Raw genomic sequence first — 13,383 nt, 5'->3', positions numbered from 1 at the left:
TACAGCACGGGGTTAGATACACAGTAAAGCTCCCTCTGCACTTTCGCATCAAACACTCCCAGGGCAGGTACAGGGGGTTAGATACAGAGTAAAGCTGCCTCTACACTGTCCCATCAAACACTCCCAGGGCAGGTACAGGGGGTTAGATACAGAGTAAAGCTCCCTCCACACTGTCCCATCAAACACTCCCAGGGCAGGTACAGCACGGGTTAGATACAGAGTAAAGCTCCCTCTGCACGACACTGTCCCATCAAACACTGCCAGGGCAGGTACAGGGGATTATATACAGAGTAAAGCTCCCTCTACACTGTCCCATTAAACACTCCCAGGGCAGGTACAGCACGGGGTTAGATACAGAGTAAAGCTCCCTCTACACTGTCCCATCAAACACTCCCAGGGCAGGTACAGGGGGTTAGATACAGAGTAAAGCTCCCTCTACACTGTCCCATCAAACACTCCCAGGGCAGGTACAGGGGGTTAGATACAGAGTAAAGCTCCCTCTTCACTGTCCATCAAACACTCCCAGGGCAGGTACAGCATTGGGTTAGATACACAGTAAAGCTCCCTTTGCACTTTCGCATCAAACACTCCCAGGGCAGGTACAGGGGGTTAGATACAGAGTAAAGCTCCCTCTACACTGTCCCATCAAACACTCCCAGGGCAGGTACAGCATGGGGTTAAATACAGAGTAAAGCTCCCTCGACACTGTCCCATCAAACACTCCCAGGGCAGGTACAGGGGGTTCGATACAGAGTAAAGCTCACACTACACTGTCCCATCAAACACTCCCAGGGCAGGTACAGGGGGTTAGGTACAGAGTAAAGTTCCCTCTACACTGTCCCATCAAACACCCCCAGGGCAGGTACAGGGGGTTAGATATAGAGTAAAGCACCCTCTACACTGTCCCATCAAATACTCCCAGGGCAGGTACATGGGGTTAGATACAGAGTAAAGCTCCCTCTATACTGTCCTTTCAAACACTCACAGGGCAGGTACAGGGGGGTTAGATACAGATTAAAGCTCCCTCTACACTGTCTCATCAAACACTCCCAGGGCTGGTACAGCACGGGGTTAGATACAGAGAAAAACTCTCTCTACATTGTCCTATCCAACAATCCCAGGACAGGTACAGGGGGTTAGATACAGAGTAAAGCTCTCTCGACACTGTGCCATCAAACACTCCCAGGGCAGGTACAGGGGGTTAGATAGAGAGTAAAGCTCCCTCTACACTGTCCCATCAAACACTCCCAGGGTAGGTACAGGGGGTTAGATTCAGCGTAAAGCTCCCTCTACACTGTCCCCATCAAACACTCCCAGGGCAGGTACAGGGGGTTAGATACAGAGTAAAGCTCCCTCTGCACTGTCCCATCAAACACTCCCAGGGCAGGTGCAGGGGGTAGGATACAGAGTAAAGCTCCCTCTACAGTATCCCATCAAACACTCCCAGGGCAGGTACAGGGTGTTAGATACAGAGTAAAGCTCCCTCTGCACTGTCCCATCAAACACTCCCAGGGCAGGTACAGGGGGTTAGATATGGAGTAAAGCTCCCTCTACACTGTCCCATCAAACAATCCCAGGGCAGGTACAGCACGCGGTTAGATACAGAGTAAAGCTCCCTCTACACTGTCCCATCAAACACTCACAGGGCACGTACAGGGGGTTAGATACAGAGTAAAGCTCCATCTACACTGTCCATCAAACACTCCCTGGGCATGTACAGCACGGGGTTAGATACACAGTAAAGCTCCCTCTGCACTTTCGCATCAAACACTCCCAGGGCAGGTACAGGGGGTTAGATACAGAGTAAAGCTGCCTCTACACTGTCCCATCAAACACTCCCAGGGCAGGTACAGGGGGTTAGATACAGAGTAAAGCTCCCTCTACACTGTCCCATCAAACACTCCCAGGGCAGGTACAGCACGGGTTAGATACAGAGTAAAGCTCCCTCTGCACGACACTGTCCCATCAAACACTGCCAGGGCAGGTACAGGGGATTAGATACAGAGTAAAGCTCCCTCTACACTGTCCCATTAAACACTCCCAGGGCAGGTACAGCACGGGGTTAGATACAGAGTAAAGCTCCCTCTACACTGTCCCATCAAACACTCACAGGACAGGTACAGGTGGTTAGCTACAGAGTTAAGCTACCTCTACACTGTCCCATCAAACACTCCCAGGGCAGGTACAGGGGGTTAGATACAGAGTAAAGCTCCCTCTGCACTGTCCCCATCAAACACTCCCAGGGCTGGTACAGGGGGTTAGATACAGAGTAAAGCTCCCTCTACACTGTCCCATCAAACACTCCCAGGGCAGGTACAGGGGGTTAGATACAGAGTAAAGCTCCCTCTTCACTGTCCATCAAACACTCCCAGGGCAGGTACAGCATTGGGTTAGATACACAGTAAAGCTCCCTCTGCACTTTCGCATCAAACACTCCCAGGGCAGGTACAGGGGGTTAGATACAGAGTAAAGCTCCCTCTACACTGTCCCATCAAACACTCCCAGGGCAGGTACAGCATGGGGTTAAATACAGAGTAATGCTCCCTCGACACTGTCCCATCAAACACTCCCAGGGCAGGTACAGGGGGTTAGATAAAGAGTAAAGCTCCCTCTACACTGTCCCATCAAATACTCCCAGGGCAGGTACATGGGGTTAGATACAGAGTAAAGCTCCCTCCACACTGTCCCATCAAACACTCACAGGGCAGGTACAGGTGGTTAGATACAGAGTAAAGCTCCCTCTACACTGTCTCATCAAACACTCCCAGGGCTGGTACAGCACGGGGTTAGATACAGAGTAAAACTCTCTCTACATTGTCCTATCCAACACTCCCAGGGCAGGTACAGGGGGTTAGATACAGAGTAAAGCGCCCTCTACACTGTCCCATCAAACACTCCCAGGGTAGGTACAGGGGGTTAGATTCAGTGCAAAGCTCCCTCTACACTGTCCCCATCAAACACTCCCAGGGCAGGTACAGGGGCTTAGATACAGAGTAAAGCTCCCTCTGCACTGTCCCATCAAACACTCCCAGGGCAGGAACAGGGTGTTAGATACAGAGTAAAGCTCCCTCTGCACTGTCCCATCAAACACTCCCAGGACAGGTACATGGGGTTAGATACAGAGTAAAGCTCCCTCTACACTGTCCCATAAAACACTCCCAGGGCAGGTACAGGGGGTTAGATACAGAGTAAAGCTCCCTCTACACTGTCCCATCAAACACTCCCAGGGCAGGTACAGCACGGGTTAGATACAGAGTAAAGCTTCCTCTACACTACACTGTCCCATCAGACACTCCCAGGACAGGTACAGGGCGTTAGATACAGAGTGAAGCTCCCTCTACACTGTCCCATCAAAAACTCCCAGGGCAGGTACAGCACGGGTTAGATACAGAGTAAAGCTCCCTCTACACTGTCCCATCAAACACTCCCAGGGCAGGTACAGGGGGTAAGATACAGAGTAAAGCTCCCTCTACACTGTCCCATCAAACACTCCCAGGGCAGGTACAGGGGGTTAGATACAGAGTAAAGCTCCCTCTGCAATGTCCCATCAAACACTCCCAGGGCAGGTACATGGGGTTAGATACAGAGTAAAGCTCCCTCTGCACTGTCCCATCAAACACTCCCAGGGCAGGTACAGGGGGTTAGCTACATAGTAAATGCCCTCTACGCTGTCCCATCAAACACTCCCAGGGCAGGTACAGGGGGTTAGATACAGAGTAAAGCTCCCTCTCCACTGTCCCATCAAACAATCCCAGGACAGGTACAGCACGGGGTTAGATACAGAGTAAAGCTCCCTCTACACTCTGCCATCAAACACTCCCAGGGCAGGTACAGGGGGTTAGACACAGAGTAAAGCTCCCTCTACACTGTGCCATCAAACATTCCCAGGGCAGGTACATCACGGGGTTAGATACAGCGTAAAGCTCCCTCTACACTGTCCCCATCAAACACTTCCAGGGCAGGTACAGGGGGTTAGATACAGAGTAAAGCTCCTTCTACACTGTCCCATCAATCACTCCCGGGGCAGGTACATATGGGTTCGATACAGAGTAAAGCTCCCTCTACACTGTCCCATCAAACACTCCCAGGGTAGGTTCAGGGGGTTAGATACAGAGTAAAGCTCCCTCTGCACTGTCCCATCAAACACTCCCAGGGCAGGAACAGGGTATTAGATACAGAGTAAAGCTCCCTCTGCACTGTCCCATCAAACACTCCCAGGGCAGGTACATGGGGTTAGACACAGAGTAAAGCTCCCTCTACACTGTCCCATCAAACACTCCCAGGGCAGGTACAGCACGGGTTAGATACAGAGTAAAGCTCCCTCTACACTACACTGTCCCATCAAACACTCCCAGGGCAGGTACAGGGGGTTAGATACAGAGTAAAGCTCCCTCTGCACTGTCCCATCAAACACTCCCAGGGCAGGTACAGGGGGTTAGATACAGAGTAAAGCTTCCTCTACACTGTCCCAATCAAACACTCACAGGGCAGGTACAGGAGGTTAGATACAGAGTAAAGCCCCCTCTACACTGTCCCATCAAACACTCCCAGGGCAGGTACAGGGGGTTAGATACAGAGTGAAGCTCCCTCCACACTGTCCCATCAAACACTCCCATGGCAGGTACAGGGGGTTAGATATAGAGTGAAACTCCCTCTACACTGTCCCATCAAACACTCCGAGGGCAGGTACAGGGGGTTAGATACAGAGTAAAGCTCCCTCTACACTGTCCCATCAAACATTCCCAGGGCAGTTACATCACGGGGTTAGATACAGAGTAAAGCTCCCTCGACATTGTCCCATCAAACACTCCCAGGGCAGGAACAGGGTGTTAGACACAGAATAAAGCTCCCTCTACACTGTCCCATCAAACACTCCCAGGGCAGGTACATGGGGTTAGATACAGAGTAAAGCTCCCTCTACACTGTTCCATCAAACACTCCCAGGGTAGGTACAGGGGGTTAGATTCAGCGTAAAGCTCCCTCTACACTGTCCCCATCAAACACTCCCAGGGCAGGTACAGGGGGTTAGATACAGAGTAAAGCTCCCTCTGCACTGTTCCATCAAACACTCCCAGGGCAGGAACAGGGTGTTAGATACAGAGTAAAGCTCCCTCTGCACTGTCCCATCAAACACTCCCAGTGCAGGTACATGGGGTTAGATACAGAGTAAAGCTCCCTCTCCACTGTCCCATCAAACACTCCCAGGACAGGTACAGCACGGGGTTAGATACAGAGTAAAGCTCCCTCTGCACTTTCGCATCAAACACTCCCAGGGCAGGTACAGGGGGTTAGATACAGAGTAAAGCTCCCTCTACACTGTCCCATCTAACACTCCCAGGGCAGGTACAGGGGGTTAGATACAGAGCAAAGCTCCCTCTACACTGTCCCATCAAACACTCCCAGGGCAGGTACAGCACGGGTTAGATACAGAGTAAAGCTTCCTCTACACTACACTGTCCCATCAAACACTCCCAGGACAGGTACAGGGGGTTAGATACAGAGTGAAGCTCCCTCTACACTGTCCCATCAAAAACTCCCAGGGCAGGTACAGCCGGGTTAGATACAGAGTAGAGCTCCCTCAACACTGTCCCATCAAACACTCCCAGGGCAGGTACAGGGATTTAGATACAGAGTAAAGCTCCCTCTACACTGTCCCATCAAACACTCCCAGGGCAGGTACAGGGGGTTAGATACAGAGTAAAGCTCCCTCTACACTGTCCCATCAAACACTCCCAGGGCAGGTACAGGGGGTTAGATACAGAGTAAAGCTCCCTCTACACTGTCCCATCAAACACTTCCATGGCAGGTACAGGGGGTTAGATATAGAGTAAAACTCCCTCTACACTGTCCCATCAAACACTCCCAGGGCAGGTACAGGGGGTTAGATATAGAGTAAAGCTCCCTCTGCACTGTCCCATCAAACACTCCCAGGGCAGGTACAGGGGGTTAGATACAGAGTAAAACTCCCTCTACACTGTCCCATCAAACACTCCCAGGGCAGGTACAGGGGGTTAGATATAGAGTAAAGCTCCCTCTACACTGTCCCATCAAACACTCCCAGGGCAGGTGCATGTGGTTAGATACAGAGTAAAGTTCCCTCTACACTGTCCCATCAAACACAGGGCAGGTACAGGGGGTTAGATACAGAGTAAAGCCCCCTCTACACTGTCCCATCAAACACTCCCAGGGCAGGTACAGGGGTTAGATACAGAGTAAAGCTCCCTCTACACTGTCCCATCAAACACTCCCAGGGCAGGTACAGCACGCGGTTAGATACAGAGTAAAGCTCCCTCTACACTGTCGCATCAAACACTCCCAGGGCAGGTACAGGGGTTAGCTACAGAGTAAAGCTCTCTCGACACTGTCCCATCAAACACTCCCAGGGCAGGTACAGCACGGGGTTAGATACAGAGTAAATCTCCCTCTACACTTTCGCATCAAACACTCCCAGGGCAGGTACAGGGGGTTAGATACAGAGTAAAGCTCCCTCTACACTGTCCCATCTAACACTCCCAGGGCAGGTACAGGGGGTTAGATACAGAGCAAAGCTCCCTCTACACTGTCCCATCAAACACTCCCAGGGCAGGTACAGCACGGGTTAGATACAGAGTAAAGCTTCCTCTACACTACACTGTCCCATCAAACACTCCCAGGAAAGGTACAGGGGGTTAGATACAGAGTGAAGCTCCCTCTACACTGTCCCATCAAAAACTCCCAGGGCAGGTACAGCACGGGTTAGATACAGAGTAAAGCTCCCTCTACAGTTTCCTATCAAACACTCCCATGGCAGGTACAGGGGGTTAGATACAGAGTAAAGCTCCCTCTACACTGTCCCATCAAACACTCCCAGGGCAGGTACAGGGGGTTAGATACAGAGTGAAGCTCCCTCTACACTGTCCCATCAAAAACTCCCAGGGCAGGTACAGCACGGGTTAGATACAGAGTAAAGCTCCCTCTACAGTGTCCTATCAAACACTCCCATGGCAGGTACAGGGGGTTAGATACAGAGTAAAGCTCCCTCTACACTGTCCCATCAAACACTCCCAGGGCAGGTACAGGGGGTTAGATACAGAGTAAAGCTCCCTCAACACTGTCCCATCAAACACTCCCAGGGCAGGTACAGGGGGTTAGATACAGAGTAAAGCTCCCTCTACACTGTCCCATCAAACACTCCCAGGGCAGGTACAGGGGGTTAGATACAGAGTAAAGCTCCCTCTACACTGTCCCATCAAACACTCCCAGGGCAGGTACAGGGGGTTAGATACAGAGTAAAGCTCCCTCTACACTGTCCCATCAAACACTTCCATGGCAGGTACAGGGGGTTAGATATAGAGTAAAACTCCCTCTACACTGTCCCATCAAACACTCCCAGGGCAGGTACAGGGGGTTAGATACAGAGTAAAGCTCCCTCTGCACTGTCCCATCAAACACTCCCAGGGCAGGTACAGGGTGTTAGATACAGAGTAAAACTCCCTCTACACTGTCCCATCAAACACTCCCAGGGCAGGTACAGGGGGTTAGATATAGAGTAAAGCTCCCTCTACACTGTCCCATCAAACACTCCCAGGGCAGGTACATGTGGTTAGATACAGAGTAAAGTTCCCTCTACACTGTCCCATCAAACACAGGGCAGGTACAGGGGGTTAGATACAGAGTAAAGCTCCCTCTACACTGTCCCATCAAACACTCCCAGGGCAGGTACAGGGGGTTAGATACAGAGTAAAACTCCCTCTACACTGTCCCATCAAACACTCCCAGGGCAGGTACAGGGGGTTAGATATAGAGTAAAGCTCCCTCTACACTGTCCCATCAAACACTCCCAGGGCAGGTACATGTGGTTAGATACAGAGTAAAGCCCCCTCTACACTGTCCCATCAAACACTCCCAGGGCAGGTACAGGGGTTAGATACAGAGTAAAGCTCCCTCTACACTGTCCCATCAAACACTCCCAGGGCAGGTACAGAGGGTTAGATACAGAGTAAAGCTCCCTCTACACTGTCCCATCAAACACTCCCAGGGCAGGTACAGCACGCGGTTAGATACAGAGTAAAGCTGCCTCTACACTGTCCCATCAAACACTCCCAGGGCAGGTACAGCACGTTAGATACAGAGTAAAGCTCCCTCTACACTGTCGCATCAAACACTCCCAGGGCAGGTACAGGGGTTAGCTACAGAGTAAAGCTCTCTCTACACTGTCCCATCAAACACTCCCAGGGCAGGTACAGCACGGGGTTAGATACAGAGTAAATCTCCCTCTACACTGTCCCATCAAACACTCCCAGGGCAGGTACAGGGTGTTAGATACAGAGTAAAGCTCCCTCTACACTGTCTCATCAAACACTCCCAGGACAGGAACAGGGGGTTAGAAAAAGAGTAAAGCTCCCTCTACACTGTCCCATCAAACACTCCCAGGGCAAGTACATGGGGTTAGATACAGAGTAAAGCTCCCTCTACACTGTCCCTTCCAACACCCCCAGGGCAGGTACAGGGGTTAGCTACAGAGTAAAGCTCTCTCTACACTGTCCCATCAAACACTCCCAGGGCAGGTACAGCACGGGGTTAGATACAGAGTAAATCTCCCTCTACACTGTCCCATCAAACACTCCCAGGGCAGGTACTGGGGGTTAGATACAGAGTAAAGCTCCCTCTACACTGTCCCATCAAACACTCTCAGGGCAGGTACATGGGGTTAGATACAGAGTAAAGCTCTCTCTACACTGTCCCATCAAACACTCACAGGGCACGTACAGGGGGTTAGATACAGAGTAAAGCTCCATCTACACTGTCCATCAAACACTCCCTGGGCATGTACAGCACGGGGTTAGATACACAGTAAAGCTCCCTCTGCACTTTCGCATCAAACACTCCCAGGGCAGGTACAGGGGTTTAGATACAGAGTAAAGCTGCCTCTACACTGTCCCATCAAACACTCCCAGGGCAGGTACAGGGGGTTAGATACAGAGTAAAGCTCCCTCTACACTGTCCCATCAAACACTCCCAGGGCAGGTACAGCACGGGTTAGATACAGAGTAAAGCTCCCTCTACACTGTCCCATCAAACACTCCCAGGGCAGGTACATCACGGGGTTAGATACAGAGTAAAGCTCCCTCTACACTGTCCCATCAAACACTCACAGGACAGGTACAGGGGGTTAGATACAGAGTAAAGCTCCCTCTACACTGTCCCATCAAACACTCCCAGGGCAGGTACAGCATGGGGTTAAATACAGAGTAAAGCTCCCTCGACACTGTCCCATCAAACACTCCCAGGGCAGGTACAGGGGGTTAGATACAGAGTAAAGCTCCCTCTACACTGTCCCATCAAACACTCCCAGGGCAGGTACAGCATGGGGTTAAATACAGAGTAAAGCTCCCTCGACACTGTCCCATCAAACACTCCCAGGGCAGGTACAGAGGGTTAGATAAAGAGTAAAGCTCCCTCTACACTGTCCCATCAAACACTCACAGGGCAGGTACAGGGGGTTAGATACAGAGTAAAGCTCACACTACACTGTCCCATCAAACACTCCCAGGGCAGGTACAGGGGGTTAGATACAGAGTAAAGTTCCCTCTACACTGTCCCATCAAACACCCCCAGGGCAGGTACAGGGGGTTAGATATAGATTAAAGCACCCTCTACACTGTCCCATCAAATACTCCCAGGGCAGGTACATGGGGTTAGATAGAGAGTAAAGCTCCCTCTACACTGTCCCATCAAACACTCACAGGGCAGGTACAGGGGGTTAGATACAGAGTAAAGCTCCCTCTACACTGTCTCATCAAACACTCCCAGGGCTGGTACAGCACGGGGTTAGATACAGAGTAAAACTCTCTCTACATTGTCCTATCCAACAATCCCAGGACATGTACAGGGGGTTAGATACAGAGTAAAGCTCCCTCGACACTGTGCCATCAAACACTCCCAGGGCAGGTACAGGGGGTTAGATACAGTGTGAAGCTCCCTCTACACTGTCCCATCAAACACTCCCAGGGTAGGTACAGGGGGTTAGATTCAGCGTAAAGCTCCCTCTACACTGTCCCCATCAAACACTCCCAGGGCAGGTACAGGGGGTTAGATACAGAGTAAAGCTCCCTCTGCACTGTCCCATCAAACACTCCCAGGGCAGGAACAGGGTGTTAGATACAGAGTAAAGCTCCCTCTGCACTGTCCCATCAAACACTCCCAGGGCAGGTACATGGGGTTAGATACAGAGTGAAGCTCCCTCTACACTGTCCCATAAAACACTCCCAGGGCAGGTACAGGGGGTTAGATTCAGATAAAGCTCCCTCTACACGGTCCCATCAAACACTCCCAGGGCAGGTACAGCATGGGGTTAAATACAGAGTAAAGCTCCCTCGACACTGTCCCATCAAACACTCCCAGGGCAGGTACAGGGGGTTAGATACAGAGTAAAGCTCACACTACACTGTCCCATCAAACACTCACAGGGCAGGTACAGGGGGTTAGATACAGAGTAAAGCTCCCTCTACACTGTCTCATCAAACACTCCCAGGGCTGGTACAGCACGGGGTTAGATACAGAGTAAAACTCTCTCTACATTGTCCTATCCAACAATCCCAGGACATGTACAGGGGGTTAGATACAGAGTAAAGCTCCCTCGACACTGTGCCATCAAACACTCTCAGGGCAGGTACAGGGGGTTAGATACAGTGTAAAGCTCCCTCTACACTGTCCCATCAAACACTCCCAGGGTAGGTACAGGGGGTTAGATTCAGCGTAAAGCTCCCTCTACACTGTCCCCATCAAACACTCTTAGGGCAGGTACAGGGGGTTAGATACAGAGTAAAGCTCCCTCTGCACTGTCCCATCAAACACTCCCAGGGCAGGTACAGGGGGTTAGATACAGAGTAAAGCTCCCTCTGCACTGTCCCATCAAACACTCCCAGGGCAGGTACATGGGGTTAGATACAGAGTAAAGCTCCCTCTACACTGTCCCATCAAACACTCCCAGGGCAGGAACAGGGTGTTAGATACAGAGTAAAGCTCCCTCTGCACTGTCCCATCAAACACTCCCAGGGCAGGTACATGGGGTTAGATACAGAGTAAAGCTCCCTCTACACTGTCCCATAAAACACTCCCAGGGCAGGTACAGGGGGTTAGATTCAGATAAAGCTCCCTCTGCACTGTCCCATCAAACACTCCCAGGGCAGGTACAGGGGGTTAGATACATAGTAAATGCCCTCTACGCTGTCCCATCAAACACTCCCAGGGCAGGTACAGGGGGTTAGATACAGAGTAAAGCTCCCTCTCCACTGTCCCATCAAACACTCCCAGGGCAGGTACAGGGGGTTAGATACAGAGTAAAGCTCCCTCTACACTGTCCCATCAAACACTCCCTGGGCTGGTACAGCACGGGTTAGATACAGAGTAAAGCTTCCTCTACACTACACTGTCCCATCAAACACTCCCAGGACAGGTACAGGGGGTTAGATACAGAGTGAAGCTCCCTCTACACTGTCCCATCAAAAACTCCCAGGGCAAGTACAGCACGGGTTAGATACAGAGTAAAGCTCCCTCTACACTGTCCCATCAAACACTCCCAGGGCAGGTACAGGGGGTTAGATACAGAGTAAAGCTCCCTCTACACTGTCCCATCAAACACTCCCAGGGCAGGTACAGGGGGTTAGATACAGAGTAAAGCTCCCTCTGCACTGTCCCATCAAACACTCCCAGGGCAGGTACATGGGGTTAGATACAGAGTAAAGCTCCCTCTACACTGTCCAATTAAACACTTTTAGGGCAGGTACAGGGGGTTAGATTCAGATAAAGCTCCCTCTACACTGTCCCATCAAACACTCCCAGGGCAGGTACAGCACGCTGTTAGATACAGAGTAAAGCTGCCTCTACACTGTCCCATCAAACACTCCCAGGGCAGGTACAGGGGGTTAGATACAGAGTAAAGCTCCCTCTCCACTGTCCCATCAAACAATCCCAGGACAGGTACAGCACGGGGTTAGATACAGAGTAAAGCTCCCTCTACACTCTCCCATCAAACACTCCCAGGGCAGGTACAGGGGGTTAGATACAGAGTAAAGCTCCCTCTACACTGTCCCATCAAACACTCCCAGGGCAGGTACAGGGGGTTAGATACAGAGTAAAGCTCCCTCTACACTGTCCCATCAAACACTCCCAGGGCAGGTACAGGGGGTTAGATACAGAGTAAAGCTCCCTCTACACTGTCCCATCAAACACTTCCATGGCAGGTACAGGGGGTTAGATATAGAGTAAAACTCCCTCTACACTGTCCCATCAAACACTCCCAGGGCAGGTACAGGGGGTTAGATACAGAGTAAAGCTCCCTCTACACTGTCCCATCAAACACTCCCAGGGCAGGTACAGGGGGTTAGATACAGAGTAAAGCTCCCTCTACACTGTCCCATCAAACATTCCCAGGGCAGGTACATCACGGGGTTAGATACAGAGTAAAGCTCCCTCGACATTGTCCCATCAAACACTCCCAGGGCAGGAACAGGGTGTTAGATACAGAATAAAGCTCCCTCTGCACTTTCGCATCAAACACTCCCAGGGCAGGTACAGGGGGTTAGATACAGAGTAAAGCTCCCTCTACACTGTCCCATCAAACACTCCCAGGGCAGGTACAGCACGGGTTAGATACAGAGTAAAGCTTCCTCTACACTACACTGTCCCATCAAACACTCCCAGGACAGGTACAGGGGGTTAGATACAGAGTGAAGCTCCCTCTACACTGTCCCATCAAAAACTCCCAGGGCAGGTACAGCACGGGTTAGATACAGAGTAAAGCTCCCTCTACACTGTCCCATCAAACACTCCCAGGGCAGGTACAGCACGGGTTAGATACAGAGTAAAGCTCCCTCTACACTGTCCCATCAAACACTCCCAGGGCAGGTACAGGGGGTTAGATACAGAGTAAAGCTCACTCAACACTGTCCCATCAAACACTCCCAGGGCAGGTACAGGGGGTTAGATACAGAGTAAAGCTCCCTCTACACTGTCCCATCAAACACTCCCAGGGCAGGTACAGGGGGTTAGATACAGAGTAAAGCTCCCTCTACACTGTCCCATCAAACACTCCCAGGGCAGGTACACGGGGTTAGATACAGAGTAAAGCTCCCTCTACACTGTCCCATCAAACACTTCCATGGCAGGTACAGGGGGTTAGATATAGAGTGAAACTCCCTCTACACTGTCCCATCAAACACTCCCAGGGCAGGTACAGGGGGTTAGATACAGAGTAAAGCTCCCTCTACACTGTCCCATCAAACATTCCCAGGGCAGGTACATCACGGGGTTAGATACAGAGTAAAGCTCCCTCGACACTGTCCCATCAAACACTCCCAGGGTAGGTACAGGGGGTTAGATTCAGCGTAAAGCTCCCTCTGC

General features: G+C 51.3%; 1 protein-coding gene across 1 annotated transcript in view; it reads left to right on the top strand.

Moving 5' to 3' along the window:
• The window catches only part of LOC139251753 (C-type lectin domain family 12 member B-like), a 131,438-nt gene that overhangs the window by 82,665 nt on the left and 35,390 nt on the right, over positions 1-13,383 (top strand). The gene's annotated exons all lie outside the window — the stretch shown is intronic.

The sequence above is a fragment of the Pristiophorus japonicus genome, unplaced genomic scaffold, assembly GCF_044704955.1.
Source record: "Pristiophorus japonicus isolate sPriJap1 unplaced genomic scaffold, sPriJap1.hap1 HAP1_SCAFFOLD_440, whole genome shotgun sequence".
Classification (NCBI taxonomy): domain Eukaryota; kingdom Metazoa; phylum Chordata; class Chondrichthyes; family Pristiophoridae; genus Pristiophorus; species Pristiophorus japonicus.
Note: the sequence above shows the minus strand (reverse complement) of the source record. Positions and strands in the feature narration are given on the sequence as shown.